Genomic DNA, 23,247 nt, shown 5'->3' with positions numbered 1-23,247 from the left:
CGACGTTTAACCTGCATGGACTATCAGCTCGGAGACCATGGCTGCGGTTACACTTGACGCTGCATCACAGACAGTAGCGCCTGCGATGGTGTACTCCATGACGAATCTGGGTGCACGAACGGCAAAACGTCATTTTTTCGGATGAATCCAGATTCTGTTTACAGAATCATTATGGTCGAATCCGTGTTTGGCGACATCGCGGTGAACGCACATTGGAAGCGAGTATTCGTCATCGCCATACTGGCGTATCACTCGGCGTGATGGTTTGGGGTGCCATTGGTTACACGTCTCGGTCACCTCCTGTTCGCATTGACGGCACTTTGAACAGTGGACGTTACATTTCAGATGTGTTACGACGCGTGGCTCTACCCTTCATTCGACCCCTGCGAAACCCTACATTTCAGCAGGATAATGCACGACCGCATGTTGCAGATCCTGTACGGGCCTTTCTGGATACAGAAAATGTTCGACTGCTGCCCTGGCCAGCACATTTTCCAGATCTCTCACCAACTGAAAACGTCTGGTCAATGGTGGCCGAGCAACTGGCTCGTCACAATACGCCAGTCACTACTCTTGATGAACTGTGGTATCGTGTTGAAGCTGTATGGGCAGCTGTACTTGTACACGCCGTCCAAGCTCTGTTTGACTCAATGCCCAGGCGTATCAAGGCCGTTATTACGGCCAGAGGTGGTTGTTCTGGGTACTGATTTCTCAGGATCTATGCACCCAAATTGTGTGAGAATGTAATCACATGTCAGTTCTAGTATAATATATTTGTCCACTGAATACCCGTTTATCATCTGCATTTCTTCTTGGTGTAGCAATTTTAATGGTCAGTAGTGTATTTACACAGTCGAATAAAATTATTACGTTGTTTGTACTTTGGACAGAAAACTGACTGGGAAACTCTTTACTCATTTTAGAGGAACTGATAGTTCTGTTTCTTACGATCATTTGCCGGTTTCATTCGTTTGCAATGTTCAAAATGCGTCCGACCACCCTGATTTAGCTTTCTGTGATTTCTCTGAATAGCTCCAGGCAAATGCCGGGATGATACATGTACATCATACTCCGCAAGCCACCTAATGGTGTGTGACGGAGGGTACTTTCGGTACCACTATCTGGTCCCTCCAGCCCTATTCCACTCGCGAATAGTGCGTGGGATGAATGATTGTCGGTAAGCCTCTGTATTGGCCCTTCCTTTGGAAGGGCACAGGTGATTTATTTTCCCGTCCCTGAAACAATCCGAGCTTGTGCTCTGTCTCTAATGACCTTCTTGTCGACGGGAGTTTAAATCCTAATCTTCCTTCCTTCCTTTCTTCCTTCCTCAAGGAGCACTAGATTACCTTACTTGTTTCTACTGCATCAAACGTCGAAGCAGCGACAGGTACTAAGTGACGTTTCCATGCCATATAGAAGATTATTTCAGTATTAATGTCTATTCGATACGAGCACTATCACATGTTTAGCTCTAGTGTTGCACAGTGAACGAGAAATGTCAATGAATAAACAGTGCTTACTTTTCGCTGGAAAGTAGTTAAAATCGTTACTTCCGATAAAAGAAATCAAGGTATCAGGATTTAATCACTTGGTACTTCACATTACCTTGAACCTGTTGGAAGGCCACCCACTTTTATATCATTTCCCGGTAAAGCACAAGTCTTTACATGCACAACTGAAGAAGAACTCAACCATGTATATAACCAAAGCTGATATATTTATCGAGTCACGGAACGTATATTGGAAAGACAGATTAGAAGCCATAAAAGGGGCAGCGTTCATTGCAGTTGACAAAAATATTGTCTCTATTGAGGTCGAAGTGGAGTGTGACCGTGAAGTTATCTGGCCGCGTATAACAGGTGTACGTGAAACCAAGTAAATTGTTGCAGTTTTTACCGGCCACCCGATGTGACAGTTCTAGAGCCATTCAAAGCAAGTCTATGGTCAGTAGCACTTGAGTACCCAGCCTACCAAACATAGACTGGGATGAATATGGATTCATTGCGGGGGATACAGACAGACAGACAGACAGACGTCTGAAATACTTTTCAATACGTTTTTTAAAAACTGTCTTGAGCAGCTAGCTAGGCAGCCTACACGCAATGGAAATGTCTTAAGACATTGTTGCTACAACCAGGCCGGTTCTTATCGTCAATGTCGGTATAGAAACGGGAATTAGCGACCATGATGTCATTATAGCAACTATGGTTACGAAGGTTAATAAATCACTCAAGAAGGCTACGAGAGTGTTTCTGTAGATAGAACAGATAAGCAGTTGTTAGCATCTCCCTTAGAGAGTTAATTGACGTAACTTAGTTCCAGTAAGGTGGAGTTAGTGGGATTATGGGCAAAGTTCAAGCAGACTGTTAATCGTGGTGTGGAGAGCTATGTACCTAGTAAGTGGATAAAGGATGGGAAAGATCCACCATGGTTTAATAACGAAATTCGGAAAATGCTGAGGACACAGACTCTGTTGGACTCTCCGTTCAAAAGGGAACGCATAAATGACGATAGGCAATGTTTAGTAGAGATTCGTGCGTTTGTGAAAAGATCTATCCTCGAAGCATGCAACAACTACCACCGTCAGAGAACCCGAGAAAATTCTGGTGCTATGTAAAATCGCTAAGCAAGTCTAAGACTTCCATTCAGTCTCTTGTTGACCAGTCTGGTGTGGCAATTGAAGACGGAAAAACAAAAGCCGAAGTTTTAAATACCGAGCTCAAGAAATCTTTCACGCAGGAAATGGTACAAATATACCGCCATTTGAACATCGGACAGACTCCCGCATGGACGACATAGTAACAAACATCCCTGGCGTGGAGAAACAACTGAAAGATTTGAAAGCAAATAAGTCACTAGGTCCGGATGGAATCCCAGTTCGGTTTTACAAAGAGTAGTCTACGGCATTTGCCGTTTACCTACCTTGGGAACTATTGCGAATCTCTCGCCCAGCACAAAGTCCTTAGCTACTGGAAAAAAAGTGCAGGTGGCTCCTGTATGTTAGAGCGGTAAAAGAACGGACCCGCAAAATTACAGACCGATATCCCTAATTTCGGGTTGCTGCGAATCCTTGAATATACTGTCAGTTCGAGTATGATAAATTTTCTTTAGGCTGAGAAGCTGATGTCCACGAATCAGCATGATTTTAGAAAATATCTCTCGTATGAAACTCAGCTTGCCCTTTTCTCACATGATATTCTGCGGACTACGGACGAAGGAAGAGAAACAGGCTGATTCCGTATTTCTAGATTTCCGGAAAGCATTTGACACGATGCCTCAATGCGCTGTTAACGAAGGTACGAGCATATGGAATCGGTTCACAGATATGTGAGTGGATCGAAGATTTCTTAAGTAATAGAACACAGTATGTTGTCCTCGACTACGAGTGTTTATCAGAGACAAGCGTATAGTCAGGTGTGCCCCAAGGAAGTGTGATAGGACCGCTGTTGTTCTCTATATACAGTCTATGTGCTTCCGTATGCGCACTAATTTCTCGTATCTTATCTTCGCGGTGGACAGGGTGGGTAGCAGTCTGCGGTTGTTTGCTGATGATGCTGTAGTGTAGGACATGTGAGAACTGTGGTAGGGAAGGCGAATGGTCGATTTCGGTTTATTGGAAGAGTTTTGGGGAAACGTAGTTCATATGTAAAGGAGACCGCATATCGGTCGCAGGTGCGAATTGTTCTTAAATACTGCTCAGTGTTTGTGATCCGCACCAGGTCGGACTGAAGTTGGACATCGAAGCAGTTCTGAGGCGGGCAGCTAGATTTCTTACCGGTAGGCTCAAACAACACATAAGTGTTACGGAGATGGAACTCAAATGGTAATTCTTTGAGGGAAGGTGTTCCTTCCAAAGCACACTACTGAAAAAATTTAGGAAACCAGAATTTGAAGCTGACTGTCGAACGGTTGTACTGTCGCCAACATACATTGAGCATAAGGACCGCGAAGATAAGATACGAGAAATTAGTGCTCATACGGAAGCACATAGACAGTCTTTTTCCCTCGCTGTATTTGCGAGTAGGACAGGGGAGAGAATGACTAGTAGTGGTACAGGATACCCTCCGCCACGCACCGTAGATTAGATTAGATTAGATTAATTATTAGCTTGCGTTGTATCTGCTGATCTAGATGTAGAAGCGTGTTATTTACAATAATCCCCTACAGGAAGACACTGTTTCAAGATAAATGTTAATGTAACATAGTCTCTTGGAACACTAAAAAGTAAATGCAACATTAGCGAAACTCATTAGAAGAGTACGCATGAAATTTTAGCAATACAACCAAGATTGCGTTGTTATAAGTACCATACGATAAATAAATAAGTGGTTAAGATTAACTCTTTTAAAGATTAGCTTTAATTCCAGTTTAGAAATTTATGAAAAAAGAAGTGATTATTCGAGTCTTTTTTATCACTACTTCTCTGTTATTTATAATTTGCACACCTGTTCTCATCTTCCCTTTTACAGTTATTAGACTTTTTTTGGGTACAAACACATATTGTTTGCCCATTTCACTACTTCCTTTGATTATAATTCCTCTGCCGGCCGCGGTGGCCGTGCGGTTCTGGCGCTGCAGTTCGGAACCGCGGGACCGCTACGGTCGCAGGTTCGAATCCTGCCTCGGGCATGGGTGTGTGTTACGTCCTTAGGTTAGTTGGGTTTAAGTAGTTCTAAGTTCTAGGGGACTTATGACCTAAGATGTTGAGTCCCATAGTGCTCAGAGCCATTTGAGCCATAATTCCTCTCCATTCAATATCATTAATAAATAATGCACTTTTCTTGCTTTAAAAATTTCTAAAATATCTTGACCCGTGGCTGACTTGCAACTAGTTTGCAGTCAGCAACATGCATATATTCCTCTAATTGTTTTTCTATTTACATACTACGGTACATCGTTGGCTTTTCTCTGTCCCATATTCTACGTATAAATTAACATTTACCTAGTCCCTATTATATCTCAGAACTTTTACTTCATCTTCCGTCTTCTGTAATTTCTCTTTTGCTTATTTTTTTGCCTCAGGAATCTACTCGCCAAGTTACCAAGAGGTTCCATACAAATTTTTTCCTCACAAACTACTCTTTCTGAACTGGTTTGAGGTCCGCAACATGCATTTATTCCTCAAACTGTTTTTCTCCAAACGTATTAAGTAGGTATTTGGCTTTTCTCTGTCCCACATTCTAAATTTAAATTAATCTTTACCCATTCTCCATCATACACCGGGATTTCACTTTGTCTTCTGTTTCCTAAAATTTCCCCTTATTTATTTATTTGCTTATTCATTGGTTCAAGTTCTGGTTCATGAAACTACCACGCGGTTTCACTGTAATTTCTTATTTACTACTTGCTCTTTCTGTACTGCCAGGAAAGAGATTTTCCATTGAGCTACTTATTCGCATGGGTGTATTTGAATATTCCGCATGCCAGTTTTCTGTGTCGTCCTCCATTTCCTTCCTCCGTCTCATGATTTAGATCATTTTTCGTCTCCCACGTTTGTCTCATTGGTCTTACATAAAAGAGAATGTATTCCTTTTTTTTATTTTACGAGAATTACAATTACATTAGTCTCTACCCTTTCTTCAAACGTAACCTCTCTTCTGCTGCATCACATTCCCTTCTGCTATCTATCATTTTATAGCTTGTTGAAGCCGTTCCTGAACTGTGCAATGACTTCTGAATAACAGGCACCTTGCCAGTGGAACTTCGGATTGCAGATGCAAACACCCGTCACTGTTGTTGTTTTTTTTCTTTTGTACCAAAGCAGCTACTGATGTGCTCAGGGTCCTCCCATCCATCTTCTTTCCTCAGTAACACTCGCAACGCTTATGTCACATAATGCGTGTTATTACTCTCGAGATTCGAAAGCCACTGACTAATTTTTGTCAGATTACATCACTGTTTCTTCTTGCGGCCACGCTGTTGTTCATTCACAGTTAGATTTATATTCCACATTGTGTCTCTGTTTACATCAACACAATCTACAATGAAACTCTTTAAGCATCAACATAATACTTCCTACCCAAATTTCACATGTTCATTAGGAGGCTTTTTTCCACCAAAAGATGTCTAGTACGAGCTATCTCATAGCTTCAGCTTCTATTCTTATCTCATAGATAAGTGCCACCTATTTATGTGCTGTACCACACCATCCTAGCATTTACCTGGCGAAAATGTGGAATGGAGGCACACGTCAATGTGAGCAATCCATGAGTTGGAATTACATCCACATCTACGTCTACATTTACATGTACATAGATACTCCGCAAGCCACCGTGCGATACTTGGCAAATGATACCCTGTACCACTATTAGTCATTCCCTCCCCTGTTCCACTCGCAAATGCATCGAGGGAAAAACGACTGCCTGTATGCCTACGTATGAGCCATAATTTCTCATATCTTATCTTCGCTGTCCTTATGCGCAATGTCTGTTGGCGGCAGTAGGATCATTTGGCAGTCAACTTCAAATGCTGGTTCTCAAAATTTGTTCAATGATGTTTTTAGGAAAGAACGTCGCCTTCCCTCAAGGCATTCCCATTTGATTTCCATATATAAGTAGAATTGCTTCCAGAATGTCAGCGCATCAAATTAGTAAGTTTTACAATTTCCTCTTTTTGTAACAGTCACAAACTTACGTGAATTTATATTTTTATGACTGCAGAATCCTGAGTAATGTAATAGGAACAAAAGATACTTATACAATTACGAAAAAATTTAACAGTTTCAATATATGCCACGTCACAAGGTTTGTATATGTTTAGCACTTACATTAAGATAACCTATTTCTGAAGAAGTCAAGTGTGATTTTGTAACGTAAAAATTATTCTTTGTTTGTGACCAATAAATTTCTATTTGACATTTGAAACTTCCCCTTAGAAAAATTAGTGAATTACTGTGCTGATAAACCTCTTACGTTATTTGATTTTCAAACAGCTGAGCAGAACTGAACGTACTCAGACATTTCTCTCTTTACTTATTCTGATCAACACTCAACTGACACACAATATTTTTAGCGCAACGCAATCTGACTCTGAATAATCCCTACAAAAGAATGGCACTGACTAACAATAATCTATACCTTTCATGAATCACTTACCTCACAAAAATCTTCGTTACTTGAACTACTGCAATACAGCGAGCGCCACTACTGACAGCTAAATAAAAGATTCTAACTACTGAAGGCACTAACAACTGATAGGCATAATTAGCAAATGAAAGATTTTGATAGAGAACAAACAATGTATTTACCTTAATAATATTCAAAAGTCATCATATATATATATCAGTTCATAATATACAGTATTTCAAATTTAGTCTTTCTGATGGACACAAGTCCAGATCGTCCGCTCTCAAAATTCTGCCATCTCTCTCCCCACATCCAACACTGCTGGCGGCTCACCTCCAACCGCGCAACGCTACGCGCCGTTCACATCCAACTGCCCAACACTACAATAGCGAATATTCCAACAATGCAAACCAGCCACAGACTGCACACAGCACAGTCAGTGATTTTCATACAGAGCGCTACGTGGCGTTACCAACATAAAAACCTAAACAGCCTACTTACACATTTACGTAAACTGAATTTGGCAAATAATCGAGTCTACGCGGAAATCTATCACTTCTAAAGAAAGATTTATTGTTCAGAAATGGATAGTTTCGGTGGACAATTTATTTGGAGATTGAGAGCGACGGTAACAAAGCTCTTTCATTGTGTTTGACATCTTAATTAGTTACTCACGCGGTTAGCCGCCCGTGTGAACCTGATCGCTTCCGTGACGGGGAGGTATGCCGGCCCCGGATCGATTCCGCCCAGTTGATTAACGACGAGGGTTCGGTCGGCTGGCGAGCCTGCATGCGGATTTAGGGTGATTTCCCACACCCCATTAGATGAATACCGGGCTGGTTACCATGTTCCGACTCAGATACATGCAACACAAACGTTTAAAATACTGTCTCACATTTACACACAGAATTTACTCTATATGCAGACAGACTGGGTACACTGTTTCTGTGAACAGAAGGCTGATGACCTTAGTTGTTTGGTCTCCATAAACATTTACTCAGCATCAACAGCATTTAATTAGTTATGGAAGCCATTAGCCTTCAGCGTAAAGTGGAGGTACGGACTGCGCCTGCGGAACTTCTAATATGTTGACCAGGACGATAAACTGAAAATTTTTAAAGACGGAATCAGTATCCGGAAATTCATGGGCTGTGCGCAGCGAAGTCTCAGAATTAAAGAACAGTTTGTATATGTTAATGGGTCGGTACTCCTCATTTCATTCTGAGGCCCAATAGGCGCATGACAGCACGTTACAAAAGGTCTTCAAAATTTGACCTCCAAATTGATTGCCGACTGCACATCAGGGGTGTAGAGACTGATGTGCATTGTGAAATATGTATTTCCGTCACAGCGTCTATTCATACTACAAGATCCACCACTGACATCATATAAGCAGCATACACCATGGTCTTCACCGTGCCGCACAGAAGAGAGCCAAGAGGTGAAAGGCCTGGCGATTGGCATGGGACAGGTCTCCCTCTATCAGTCCATCATCGATCTGAGTATGCGACATCAACATGGTGCAGCACATTTGCATCAAAACGAGTTGGTGCTACGTCATCACATTACATGACTAACCGATAATGCCACCTCATCCAATATGAAACGAAGATCACGTCTGACAAAATTTAGTAGATATGTACTGTTAGTCTGACTGGCATTAAATAAGGTCCAATGGTGCGACAAAATATTTTTCCAACCCATACGTTCACAACGAACCTGTGTTGGTTACTTCTAACTATCAAATGACTCTGAGCACTATGCGACTTAACTGAAACGTCCCCTTGGAAAAATTTATGAATGACTGTGCTGGTAAACCTCTTACATTATTTGATTTTCAAACAGCTAGCAGAACTGAACGTACTCAGACATTTCGCTCTTTACCTATTCTGATCAACACTAAACTGACACACAATATATTTAGCGCAACGCAATCTGACTTTCAATAATCCCTACAAAAGAATGGCCCTGACTAACATTAACCTACACCTTTCACAAATCACTTACCTCACAAAAATCTTCGTTACTCGAACTACTGCAATACAGAGAGCGCCACTACTGACAGCTATATAAAAGATTCTAACTACTGAAGGGACAACTACTGGTAGGCATAGTTCGCAAATGAAAGATTTTGATAAAGAACAAACAATGTATTTACCTTAATAGTGTTCAAAAATCGTAATATATATATCAGTTCATGACATCCAGTCTTACAAATTTACTGTCCCTGGTGGACACACGTCCAGATCATCCGCTCTCAAAACTCCGCCATTTCTCTCCCCACATCCACCACTGTTGGCGGCTCACCTCCAACTGCGCAACGCTACGCGCTGTTAACATCCAGCTGCCCAACACTACAATAGCAAATTCCAACAATGCAAAGCATCCACAGACAGCACACAGCACAGCCAGTGATTTTCATACAGAGCGCTACGTGGCGTTACCAATATAAAAACCTAAACAGCCTACTTACATAACTTCTGAGGTCATCAGTCGCCTAGAACTTAGAACTAATTAAACCTAACTAACCTAAGGACATCACACACATCCATGCCCGAGGCAGGATTCGAACCTGCGACCGTAGCGGTCGCTCGGTTCCAGACTGTAGCGCCTAGAACCGCACGGCCACTCCGGCCGGCCTTCTAACTATCTGCGCACGCGCAATTTCGTCTGCCCAAATCTGACTTTTGTACAAGATGACAGTGCCGTCGCGAGTGGACATACATTCATCGGTAAATAGCACCAAAGTCGTGAATCGTGGCTGTAGCGCAGAGCACTGTAAACATTATTATGCAAACTATGCTCGTCGTGGGATGGTTCCCCTTCGAAGTACCCCAAAAAGTCATTTTCCCACACGACGTTTTTAGACCCAATACAGATTCGGTATTCATGAAGCCTATCATACGAAAAGCAAATTTCTCAAGATCACAATACTACTTGGCACAAGTCTTAAAGACAAAGAAAGAAGTGGCGGACCATCTGTCTGTGAAGGGTCGTGAAATGCAAGAGAAGTGGAAGCCCTGTTGCCCAAATACCAACGTATCACAATCGTGGAGATTGCAGAAGAAATGGAAATCAGTCATAGGTCAGTTTTCAACAACTTGCACGACATTTTGATCATTACCAAGACTGCGACTGCTCGCATCCATTCAGAAAGCCCGCCGGACCGAGGCACCTATGGGAATGTTGCAGCTGTGCCATACAAATCTCGATGATCTCCTTAGACGGATAATCACCATGGACGAGTGCCGGGTTTATCGGTACGACCTTGAGACAAAGCGTCAAAGCAAACAGTCTAAAGATGTGGATTCACCACCACGGATAAGGCGAAAAACCATCAATCAATTGGGCAAGGTGAAGCTGGGTGTTTTTTTGGGTTTCCCTTGGGGTGGTGGTAACAGATTACTCTCGTTACGGGGCAAACCATCACAGCAGTAGACTACCGGAATCTCCTGGTGAGATTATGGGCGGCTGTCAAGACGTCACGTAGCGGAAAGCTGTTCGCAACGGGTTGTTTTTTGCTCTACAGCAACGTCCCTACTGGTAGCAGTTACTTCTGTAAAATATATGGGAGTAAGCGTACGGAACGATTTGAAGTGGAATGATCACATAACATTAATTGTAGTTAAGGCGGGTGTCAGGTTGTGATTCATTGGGAGAATCCTTAGAAAATGTAGTCCATCAACAAAGGAGGTGGCTTACAAAACACTCGTTCGACCTATACTTGAGTATCGATCATCAGTGTGGGATCAGTACCAGGTCGGGTTGACAGAGGAGATAGAGAAGATCCAAAGAAAAGAGGCACGTTTCGTCACAGGGTTATTTGGTAAGCGTGATAGCGTTACGGAGATGTTTAGCAAACTCAAGTGGCAGACTCTGCAAGAGAGGTGCTCTGCATCGCGGTGTAGCTTGCTGTCCAGGTTTCGAGAGGGTGCGTTTCTGGATGAGGTATCGAATATATTGCTTCCCCCTACTTATACCTCCCGAGGAGATCACGAATGTAAAATTAGAGAGATTCGAGCGCGTACGGAGGCTTTCCGGCAGTCGTTCTTCCCGTGAAACATACGCGACTGGAACAGGAAATGGAGGTAATGACAGTGGCACGTAAAGTGCCCTCCGCCACACACCGTTGGGTGGCTTGCCGAGTATTAATGTAGATGTAGATGTCGATTCTGCACTGGATACACATAGTGCTTTTCTGGGCTATCAAATTTTGCCCCAGCCTCCGTATTCTCCCGAAATGGTACCCAGTGACTTTTTCCTCATCCTCGGATGACGAGGGCATTTCGTGACAAGCATTTCCAGAATGATGACAAGGTGAATTTCGAGATATACGTTTCCTGAACCGCCAAAATACACATTTATATTAACAAAGCCTTCGGTAATTCATCCATCGTTCGGACAAATTCGAAGGCTGAAAGTGTAGAGAAGGACTAATTCTATCAGTAAGTTTCACGGTCCCTTCTTGATTTTTTTTACGTTGACAATTAAAAAATTATGACTTCCCTCGCAAGTACACTTCCACTAAGTCCCGTCACGTGATATAATCCATACATATTATAAAAACGGCTGTACGTATATATGTATGTATGCATGCATGTTCCACATCTCCTCCTAAACCTCGAGGCCGATTTTAACCATACTTGGTACACATATCACTTACTGTCTGAAAAAATCGTTGTGTGAGTAAGGACCACTTACCTATCAAAGGGGAGGGGGTGGGGGTGAAAAAGTAGTGTAGCTCACAACACGTGAGTTCATAAGTTTTATTCATCCAGTATTTGAGAATAAGAGCACCTAACGACTTGCAACAAACTTTAGACATAATTTAAAATCTTTACGAAACATTTTCTTGCTGACAACACCCACAAAATGACGAAAGGAGAAAAATCTACGCTTACTACAGCTTCGCTGTTCATGCAGTAAAACTGCCGCATCAGGTGTGACGTTTTAAGTTTATTATTTCTTTACAACTCACTGTTTTCAAGGCACATGCTGCAGACAGTATTCAAGTGTGCCATTGAACGTACCTGCAAAATTATATCACTATACGACACATAGTTCAGGAGATACGTCATTAACACTGGCATGTTCACAAAAAATTTCGCAGACAATATCCAAATATGCCGCTGAATGTACCTACAAAATTATATCATTGTATGATATAAAGTTCAGGCGATATACCGTCATGAACACTGAGGTGCATGAAAAACTGTCGCATCGTGCGTGATGGTTTAATTTATTACGTCTTTACTATTTACTTACTCGCAACACATTTCGCAGACACTATAAATATATACCACTGAATTTTCCTGCAGAATTATATCACTGTAGGACACGTTGTTCAGGAGGTATGACGTCATAGAGACTGAGCTGCGTGAAATCGAAACTATAAGACAAAATTCGCTACAAATACATTTGAAATATGTGTACAGATATGTGTGAAAAGTGTTAAATATATGTGACATATGCCTACTACGCCAAAACAGAGAGAGATAGAAGGAGATGGACAGAGAGAGGGTTCAAATGGTTCAAATGGCTCTGAGCACTATGGCACTTAACATCTGAGGTCACCTAGAACTTAGAACTACTTAAACCTAACTAACCTAAGGACATCAAACACATCCATGCCCGAGGCAGGATTCGAACCTGCGACCTTAGTAGTCGCGCGGTTCCAGACCGCTCGGCCTAGACCGCGCCTAGAACCGCTCGGCCACCACGGCCGGCTACAGAGAGAGGGCGGAGAAGGAAATCAAAAGAAGTGAGGAGGAGACAAAAGGGCAGGAGGAGATGGACCCAGATGTGGTGGAGGAGGAGATCATACAATGATATAATTTTGTAGGTATTTTCAGCTGTATATGTGGGTACTGTCTGCGATTTTTTTTGTGAACAGAGATAGTAACAGAGAAGCAATAAATTTAAATGTCACGCATGATGCGGCACGAGCAGGACAGAGAGTGGAGAGCTGCAGAGGAATAGAATGAGAGATATAAGGAGATAGAGGGTGGGGAGTGGAGGAGGAGGACAGAGAGAGGAGGGCAAGGGGATGGGCAGTGAGGAGGACGGTGTAGATGGAAAAAGACGTGCACTAATAGAATTGGTATAAATACGTATCTGGTTAACGCCGGGTACTCATCTAGTAAGAAATAAAGCTCTGTATGGAGATTCAAACTGAACAGCAGAAAATATGCACCAATGCAGCTGGTGAGCTTCAAGGCCAAGAACCAGTCGTGAAGTCCTGTCCACGCGAGCGAGAGGAGAACCGGACAAGAGCCATCGGCAGAAAGAAGACAAACTCGTGGCCGGACTGCTGAAGACTCACGTCGACACTAGCCGTAGCCACTGGATACATGGGAGAAGCTGCTGTTGAGGTGCGAGATGACGCACCATAAGCAGAGAGAGGAAGTGTATAAAATCTCTCTTTCTTTATCATGGACACACATATATTTAACAGCTGAAAACTTGTTAATTTACATCACGGAATTATATTACACTACTGGCCATTAATATTGCTACACCAAGAGGAAATACAGATGATAAACGGGTATTCATTGGACAAATATATTGTACTAGAACTGACATGTGATTACATTTTCACGCAATTTGGGTGCATAGATCCTGAGAAATCAGTACCCAGAACAACCACCTCTGGCCGTTATAGCGGCCTTGATACGCCTGGGCATTGAGGCAAACACAGCTTGGATGGCGTGTACAGGTACAGCTGTCCATGCAGCTTCAACACGATACCACAGTTCATCAAGAGTAGTGAATAGCGTATTGTGATGAGCCAATTGCTCGGCCACCATTGACCAGACGTTTTCAGTTGGTGAGAGATCTGGAAAATGTGCTGGCCAGGGCAGCAGTCGAACATTTTCTGTATCCAGAAAGGCCCGTACAGGACCTGCAACATGCGGTCGTGCATTATCCTGCTGAAATGTAGGGTTTTGCAGGGATCGAATGAAGGGTAGAGCCACGGGTCGTAACACATCTGACATGTACGTCCACTGTTCAAAGTGCCGTCAATGCGAACAAGAGGTGACCGAGACGTGTAACCAGTGGCACCCCATACCATCACGCCGGGTGATACGCCAGTATAGCGATGACGAATACACGCTTCCAATGTGCGTTCACCGCGATGTTGCCAAACACGGATGCGACCATCATGATGCTGGAAACAGAATCTGGATTCATCCGAAAAAAATGACGTTTTGCCATTCGTGCACCCAGGTTCGTCGTTGAGTACACCATCGCAGGCACTCCTACCTGTGATGCAGCGTCAAGGGTAACCGCAGTCATGGTCTCCAAGCTGATAGTCCGTGCTGCTGCAAACGTCGTCGAACTGTTCGTGCAGATGGTTGTTGTCTTGCAAACGTCCCCATATGTTGACTCAGGGATCGAGACGTGGCTGCACGATCCGTTACAGCCACGCGGATAAGATGCCTGTCATCTCGACTGCTGGATACGAGGCCGTTGGCATCCAGCACGGCGTTCCGCATTACCCTCCTGAACCCAACGATTCCATATTCTGCTAACAGTCATTGGATCTCGACCAACGCGGAAAGCAATGTCGCGATACGATAAACCGCAATCGCGATAGGCCACAATTCGACCTTAATCAAAGTCGGAAACGTGATGGTACGCATTTCCCCTCCTTACACGAGGCATCACAACAACATATCACCAGACAACTCCGGTCAACTGCTGTTTGTGTATGAGAAATCGGTCGGAAACTTTCCTCATGTCAGCACGTTGTAGGTGTCGCCACCGGCGCCAACCTTGTGTGAACGCTGTGAAAAGCTAATCATTTGCATATCACAGCATCGTCTTCCTGTCGGTTAAATTTCGCGTCTGTAGCACGTTATCTTCGTGGTGTAGCAATTTTAATGGCCAGTAGTGTATTTTACATACAACTTGTCTTTTTGATTCGAAACTATTTATTTTTATTTTTAGTTATCCTTGGCGTTACCTTTTCACAATTACGTACTGCATTAGCATAAATGCTGTTTAATTTTAATTTTGTGTTAATCGAAAAAAATTACAGAATGAAAATCGAGACTTCGAAAGAGCGATAAGTTTTTACACATATTTTTTTAACAGCAATCACATTCATAATAATTTGTTCACATTAGTGTTTGGTACATCGCTTTAGCATAATATCCAAAAAAAGAAATCGGAGAAATATAGCACCTGATATGCATTCTTCCTAAATATTTGAGAAGCACATGTGTCATGCAACTGATTTATAACTGTAGTAGCAAGAAGCTCTCGCAATTTTCGCAGTATCGTAATTTCAACAACATAAAAAGGTGTGTGCCCACCATTATCAAAATTTCACCAAGCATTAGCATTAGGAACACAGATCTGTAAAGTATGGCTATGTGGAAGTGTAAATGTGAGTAATGTTGCTTCGGGAAGTCAGTCTTTTTTTGTTGTTTTTCCTTAGTAGATGGACTTTCCCTTAGTCAACTTCGTGTATTTTGCTGGTTCTACCTGTGGACTCATGGGCCGCCTCGGATTCGTTGTTGATGGCAGCTACGGTCAGACTGTAATTGGCGCCGTTACCTAGCTGGGATGTTACTAGTCACGCCGCAATCGTACCCTTGTGCGCATACCCTCATGCAAGTATCTGAAGAGTATTCAATGTTAAACATAGTTTGTGATTAGTTAGCTGCGAAATATCGAGCAAGGTGGCTCACTGGTTAGCACACTGGGATAACAAGTGGGAGAACGACGATTCAAAACCCACGTCTGGCCATCTGATTTAGGTTTTCCGTGAGTTCCCTAAATCGCTTCAGGGAAATGCCGGGATGGTTTCATTGAAAAAGCACGGCCGACTTTATTCCTTAATCCTATGGTACCGATGACCTCTCCCCTCCTCCCAAATCAACCAACCAACCATAGCTGCGAAATTTGGAAACTAGTATGTGTAAGAATATAAACACTTCTACCAAAAGTCATTTTTTTGAGTTGGGGGGGGGGGGGGCGGGGAAGGAATCATGGCTCTCAATACCTCCCTCCACTCTAGGAACAGTGCCTTGTTTGTTTTTTTTATACTTCTTCGACTTCTTCTTCTTCAGGATTGAAGGCCTCATTGGACCACTTCAGTCAATCATTTCTAGTCATCTTCTAAAATAAGTTTTCTTTCTGCATTTCCCAGTACCTTTTCATTCCTTCTTATCTTTTGTTGTCGTTCCTCATCAATAACTACACTTCTCATAATCTGTCGTCTGTCTGTTTTTGGTTTAAATCCTATTTTTATATTTTTCAGTTTCTTTATATTTTCTGTTTTGTTTTTCAAATTGTCGAGGGTTAGTTCTAGCTCTTTCATATCCTCCCTTGTTTCCTTTGAAAAGAGCTAATAATTGGCAACCAATGCTGTACAATCGCAATTAAGTCATGAGATGTTCAATTGACTCTTTTATTAGAACATATTACGAGTTTCGGGATTACACCGATCTTCAGACATCACAAATTTCAACTCCTTCCTAATCAACCAGGCGTGCAGCCTTGACAACTCAAAGAAAGACTGCTTGTGTCGCAGTTGTAGTCATATGTTACTGAACACTTTCTTTGAGTTGTCAAGGCTGCACACCTGGTTGGTTAGGAAGGAATTGAGATTTGTGATGTCTGAAGATGGATGTAATCCCAAAATGCGTAACATGTGTTAATAAAAGAGTCAATTGAGCATCTCGTGACTTTATTGCGATTGTACAGCATTGGCTGCCAATTATAAACATATAAATGATCGCAGGCCTCAGACGGGATTTTATGTCCTGTATATCTTTGAAAAGAGTTACACTTCCCTAAGTCGCCTGTGGTTGAACCACCGTCTTATAACGTTTTAATTTAGTTTTGACTGGTATACGTTTTTCATTGTATAGAGACCATGTATTCCAGAGCACTACTGAAAAGTAATGGCAACAAACCACTTCCCTGTGATAATCCTATTTCAGTCGTAAATGGTTCACATATTTCTCCTCTGAACTTTACATTAGATTTGGTGTTTGTTAGAGTTAATTTTATCATTTTTATTAATGTGGGATGAAGTCTGAAATTCCTTAATATCTTCATCATTCAAGATCTTTGGATAAAATCACAAGATTCTTTGAAGTCTACAAAGTTTATGACTTCTTGTTTTTGTCTTCTTTTGAAGTAATACATTACCAATTTCAAAGTAACCATCTGTTCTGGCCAGCTTTTCCATGGCCTAAACCTGCTTGGTATTCTCCTAGTCCCATTTCTTCTTTACGACGTTTGTATAGAATTCCTGACATGACTCTATATGTGATACAAGTGTTTTATTATTATTTATTGATTTTCCCTTTCTTTGTTCCCACCCCGTCTCGTCCTTACGCTTTATACCTTGAAATGGTTAAATACTTGAGCTACTCCTAGCGCCCGGACCAAACAAACAGTGGTACGAGCCAGTGCACGAGACGGCTAGAGCAGCAGCGAGGGCGCGCCATGTGTGTCGGCGGCTGGAGGCTACGTTCCACTTGCGGCTGTGAGCACTTTCTCCAGGCCGGCGCTGCTGCCGCCATCAAACGGTACGGCAGTCGTGTGCCTGACGCCGCCGGTGCTGCCACCGCCTCAGCCTTGCTCTCGCCCAGGTGAGTCCCAGCTGATCTACAACGCATTCGTGTTACGCTAAATCTTGCGCACATAGTGTTCCACAGCTTTTACAAAGTTAAAGAACGCCATTTTTAGAGGACAGCATGAGATTTATGTGACAGTTTCTTTATTATGGCGTATTAAAGATGTCGTCACGTAATTACTGATGATATCAAACTGACATTTCTTAAACTTTAATGTTCTTTGCTGTTTATTATATCTATATGATGAAAGACGTTGGTTTCATGCGTCTACGCTTACACGAGATTCGTACAGCAAATAACTATCTGAGAACTCTAGTGTTGACTTAATCGATGTTGACAAAATAAAGTGTGTGAACGTTGGTTAGGTGAAGGACGCGCCCTTAAAGAGTACAGTGCTAAACTTAATTGTGGACAATAATAAGAACCAGCATAGCTGCAGTTAGTCGAAGCTAGTAACAGATATTTTAGGAATCTAGCTTGAAGAGATTAGTTCTCATCTCTGTTTTCCACCTGAAGATGTTCCTTTTCGCCAATAGTAAACAAGAACGACACCGTCCTGCTGTGTCATTAAATCACACCATTTCTAGAATATCATACATCGGAATAAACCAGTACATTGCGAGGGGGGGGGGGGGGGACTTCAGCAATTACTCTTACTACTCAAACTGTATTATAAAGTGTTACAAGGAAATCTGACAGGATATCAAAATGTATTTTACAACATTGAGTTGAAAATCTGTACACCCTTTTTACCAAAGTAAGTAGTGGTACTGAAATTGTCGTGCCAGTACTTAAGAAATATTCTTGGTGGATGAGTTTTTGACCACGATATCGTGCGCCAAAGTGTTCAAGAGGAGCCGTAATCAGATCTTACTCCAACCACCCAACCATCCTATTTTCTTTTATTTTTTTGCGGCTTTCGTAAATAATTCTAGGCCAATGTCCGGATTATTCTCATAATCAACGTCGCTTGTAAGCCATATTTCCTGCAGGTCTCAAGAACGATACATTACGTATTTTTGTGTTGACTATTGGTGAATCATCGGAAATGGAAAGATGCCCATCAGATTTACTTGCCGGATTATGCAGAAATTAGATCGACCCTTAATAATTACGAATAGCACCATTCCATAGGGGAATTATATGATTTCCACTGAATCTAGGAATATCGTTTAAGCAAGTCACAACTCAGACATTACAAACTTCGTTACTCCTCCACAATAAATTTTCATAAAGTTCTACGTATGTACGCCTACACTGTAGTTATAAATTAGTAGCAGTTAACGAGTTTGTTTGCGTGGCCATTCTCCGCAGCAAGACAGAAATATTTGTTTTGTAAATAAAAACCGCCTTTTCTTGCTGTTTTGTTTTGTATCATTCTAGATCCCACTGATGATGCCTTAAAGTGAAAAGGGCGAAACGCGTTTGGGAGAAATAAAATACAGTGCAGCAAGAAAAGGCGGTTGTTATTTACAAAACAAGTAGTAGTAGCTAGTAGAGAAACGTGTGCTATTAACAATGCTCGGAAGAGGAAGTTCGTGAAACACGACTATTCTGCTGCTATGTAAGCATCACTGTTAAACGACCTACCATTTTGTGCTACTCCAAGTTCAGCACTGAGGTAGTGGACTGGATGCAGCAGGTCTCAGCAGTGTACCGCTGTAACTCCTCAGATTACTTTCAAAGCTGGTGCAGTAATTAAACATTGTCTCGTATTCCGGAGAAGCCGTAGTTAGAAAATGACCCATCGGCCATGAATCAGTTTTTCTGTTTTCTCTCACTCGTTTTAGACGAACAGCGAAATGTCTGCTTCCTCAAGACACGGCCGATAACTTCCTCATCGCTTCATCACTGTCTGGTTAAATTGATGCCAGACATCCAATACCAACAGGCTGTTAACGTCTGACAACAAAAGGGGCAAAAATCAGTTCTACAAAAATATGTCGTAATGATCTCTTTTCTAGTTTGATGAAAAGTATTTTGTATTGGAAACATAAATAACTCATGTATCGGTTTAATAATATTAATATGTTATCCTAAAGTCCATCTTATCATGATATGATCTAAAAGAAATGCTGAGAGTGAATTGTGTTGGAATAATTTTAGTATTGCTCAGAGGTACCTACTGAGCTGGAACTGCCGTTGCGCATTGGACAATGAATGGAAGAAACGAATGACACCTGACGTTTAAAGGCAGGCAGCGCTGGGGGCGGTACAACTCTCCTAACGTCACTTCCCCACAGGGCCAACTAGGACTGCCTCGATTCTTTTCAGGGCTCAGCCTACTTTCGGCGCATCTCTGTAAGTTTCCAGGCACTTTCTTATTTAGCATATGAGGGCACTGAACTAATCCTGGCAGTCAGTTGCTCCTGATGACAATGAGTAGTTCTGCGTGCCAATAGTTCGAGTATGTCAGCCGAATTAGCGCAGTCTGTAGACCTAGTAGGTTTTTTTTATTATTTATTATCAGCAAAAGTTCAGTTCTCTCTTCCTCTTTTTATGTGTCCCTCTTGCTTGCTCGCTACATTGCATGGATCGACTATAACGCAGGGTGTATTATGATTAACAGAGAAAACTGGCACAAGTCATACTTTACGATTCCAGGAAACATCGGCCAGCAAACGAATCCTTTGTGAAATAAGAGCGAACGCATGGCGACGATCCACCATTGACTTCAGAACAAAATATTGTCCTGGTTAGTGTAGAAGCATTTGAACTGTAAACTTTGCGATTTATTCGCCATCTGATTGGGCCCAAATTGTTATCCGTGGCCTATCTTGACAAAAAATACAGTATTACTTCAGAACTTTGCATGTTACAATGTACTATTCACCGTCTGCTAAAGCAGATATTGAACGTGTTATCCTTGTATTTGGATGCAAAGCTGTACTCGTCTCTACAACGAACTGTTTCACATAAACCCTACTCCCCCCCCCCCCCCCCGCCGGATCATCTCGTAAATCTTGATAAGACTGTACTGTATCAACGTGAGTGCAAGACATCACCTTTGAGATGACACCAGCCAGAAAAGTTCAGAGCACTGACGTCAGGTGATGTTGGATGTGAAGATACAGGACCTGCTTGGCCTGTCCATCTCGAGGTGTTGTATTCACCAAATACATTTGGCGTCAATATACAAGGTGAACATAAATGAAACCGACAAACTGCAGGGACCGATTCCTGACTAGAAATAGAGGAAAGAATGTCCTATGAACATGTGTCTGGAAATGGACGGTGTGTGAGCAACGACAACAAATCGTCCCGAAACACAGTACACAGCTGTATCACATCCACATTACAACAGACGTGCAGAGTGGACTCCATGGGATTGCAGGTGATGGAGATAGTAGCGGTTGTCGTGCAGGATACACATAATCGTGCTTTGACTTACACCATGTTGGCGGGCCTCTTGCCTGGTGCTTGTACGGGGGTTCGTCTCAATATCCTGTAGAACACGGTCATCTAAATCTGTTGTACGCACGGTCCGCCACCTCCTTACAAGTTTGCCTGTCTGAAAGAACCCATGATCACACAAACGCCCAAAAAGGACTTAATATGTTGTGTTGGTGCGTATGAGGGTGCTTGTTTCCGTATAGACGTGTTGCCTCTCGACAGTTTACATTTACCTGGCCATACACAAACATGTCTCGGCTTGCTCCCGACATGAATACCTGGCCATACTGCTGCTTACAGTGCGCTGCGTCAATAACAGAGCCTGCAAAACAAAACAAAAAAAACAAAAAAAAACAAGGAATACACGGCACGTGGTCAGAGGAACTGTCATTCGTCAGCGCCATATAACGTGGCAACGATGCATTTCCCGACACATGTTCATGGGACATTTTTCCTCCATTTCAAGTCACGAATCCGTCCCTGCAGTTTGTCGGTTTAATTAATGTTCACTCCGTATAAATTAAATGTGGCAAGAAGAGACCCCCCCCCCCCCCCAACAGAAAGCAGTTGCTGTTATTGGAGCGGCTTTTTGCGCGAAGTAATTATACAGCCTCATCACAGTGCCAAACAGGTTTAGGCAAACTACAGCGAAACATAAGGCAACACATTTTAGCAACAGTTTACAATAATCTATTAAGAGAAAATATACATCAAGTATCTTGAGTGTGAAGACGCTTGGCGATGTTGTTAAAAGTTCACTTGTACTGTCTTCGAACACTGGACTAGTCCTGAATCCAGCGCACGACAGCTAGTAAAACGTGTAAAATGTCCAGCTGCTCTCTCCTCGGTTGCGACTGTAGATACTTTACGATGCTGCCTTGAGACACGGTATTGATCTGTCTAACTAACTGACAACTTGGGCCGGCCGTGGTGGCCGTGCGGTTCTAGGCGCTTCAGTCCGGAACCGCGCGAATGCCACGGTCGCAGGTTCGAATCCTGCCTCGGGCATGGATGTGTGCGATGTCCTTAAGTTATTTATGATTAAGTAGTTCTAAGTTCTGGGGGACTGATGACCTCAGATGTTAAGTCCCATAGTGCTCAGAGCCATTTGAACCATTTGAACTAACTGACGATACACGCTGTAAGTACAGCCGTGCTTCTTCCTATATCCGCGTTTGGTAGATGGATTTTCACGTGGGAACTATTTGCGTGACGTGATGATGAAGCATAACATAGTCCATGTTGTGTGGCCCTCTGTGGCGTCTGACCGTGACTACTCTCTAGACGCTGGCATTGACGTGTGGAGCCCTCTCTGTGTATGGCTGTGTCTTGTACCTCCTGGCGGACACAGACATTGATCCACTAGATGTCGTCTTACGTCAGAAACAAATTGTGCTAGTGCCCCATCATGCATCTACCACATTCCGCAACTATGGGTGGAATTTGAGCTTAATCGAAAACTCTACATTCAAAATACCTTTGCACCTATTAGGACAATATTTCATGCTGAAGTCAATGGCGGCTTGTTTCTTTTTTATTTATTTGTCCTCCAGAGTGTGTATAATGTTGTGTTGTGGTTTACAGTCCGAAGGCTAGTTTGATACAGCTCTCCATGCTACTCTATCCTGTACAAGCCTCTTCATCTCCGAATAACTACTGCAACTTACATCCTTCTGTGTCTGCTCACTGTATTCGTCTCTTGGTCTCGCTCTACGATTTTTACTCTCCAAACTTCCCTACAGCACTGAAATGGTGATCGCTTGAGGTCTCCGAATGAGTCCTGTCAACCGATCCCTTCATTTAGTCAAGTTTTCACACAAATTTCTTCTCTGCCCAGTTCTATTCAGCTCATCCTCATTAGTTACGCGATCTAACCACGTAATCTTCAGTATTCTTCTGTAGCATAACATTTCAAAAGCGTCTGTTCTCTTCTTGTCTAGACTCTTTATCTTCCACGTTTCATTTCCTAACATGGTCCACTCAAGACAAATGCTTTCAAAACAGACTTCTTAACACTTAAATCTACATTCGATGTTAACAAATTTCTCTTCTTCCGATTCGCTTTTCTTTCCATTGCCAATCTAAATTTTATATTCTCTCTGCTTGGGCAATCTTCAGTTCTGTTATTTTTCTGCCCAAATAGTAGCACTAATCTAATACTTTTAGTGGCTCGTTCCCTAATCTAGTTCCCTCAG

At 42.5% G+C, this 23,247-nt stretch overlaps 1 protein-coding gene across 1 annotated transcript in view; it reads left to right on the top strand.

Annotated features, from left to right (window-relative positions):
- The first annotated feature begins 17,632 nt into the window (after positions 1-17,632).
- LOC124721303 (protein artichoke) overlaps positions 17,633-23,247 on the top strand; it is a 190,042-nt gene continuing 184,427 nt past the window's right edge. Inside the window, exon 1 of the mRNA XM_047246212.1 lies at positions 17,633-17,674. The gene's annotated coding sequence lies outside the window, so the exon portion shown is untranslated. The remainder of the gene's footprint in view (positions 17,675-23,247) is intronic.

Source organism: Schistocerca piceifrons, chromosome X (genome assembly GCF_021461385.2).
Source record: "Schistocerca piceifrons isolate TAMUIC-IGC-003096 chromosome X, iqSchPice1.1, whole genome shotgun sequence".
NCBI lineage: Eukaryota > Metazoa > Arthropoda > Insecta > Orthoptera > Acrididae > Schistocerca > Schistocerca piceifrons.
Note: the sequence above shows the minus strand (reverse complement) of the source record. Positions and strands in the feature narration are given on the sequence as shown.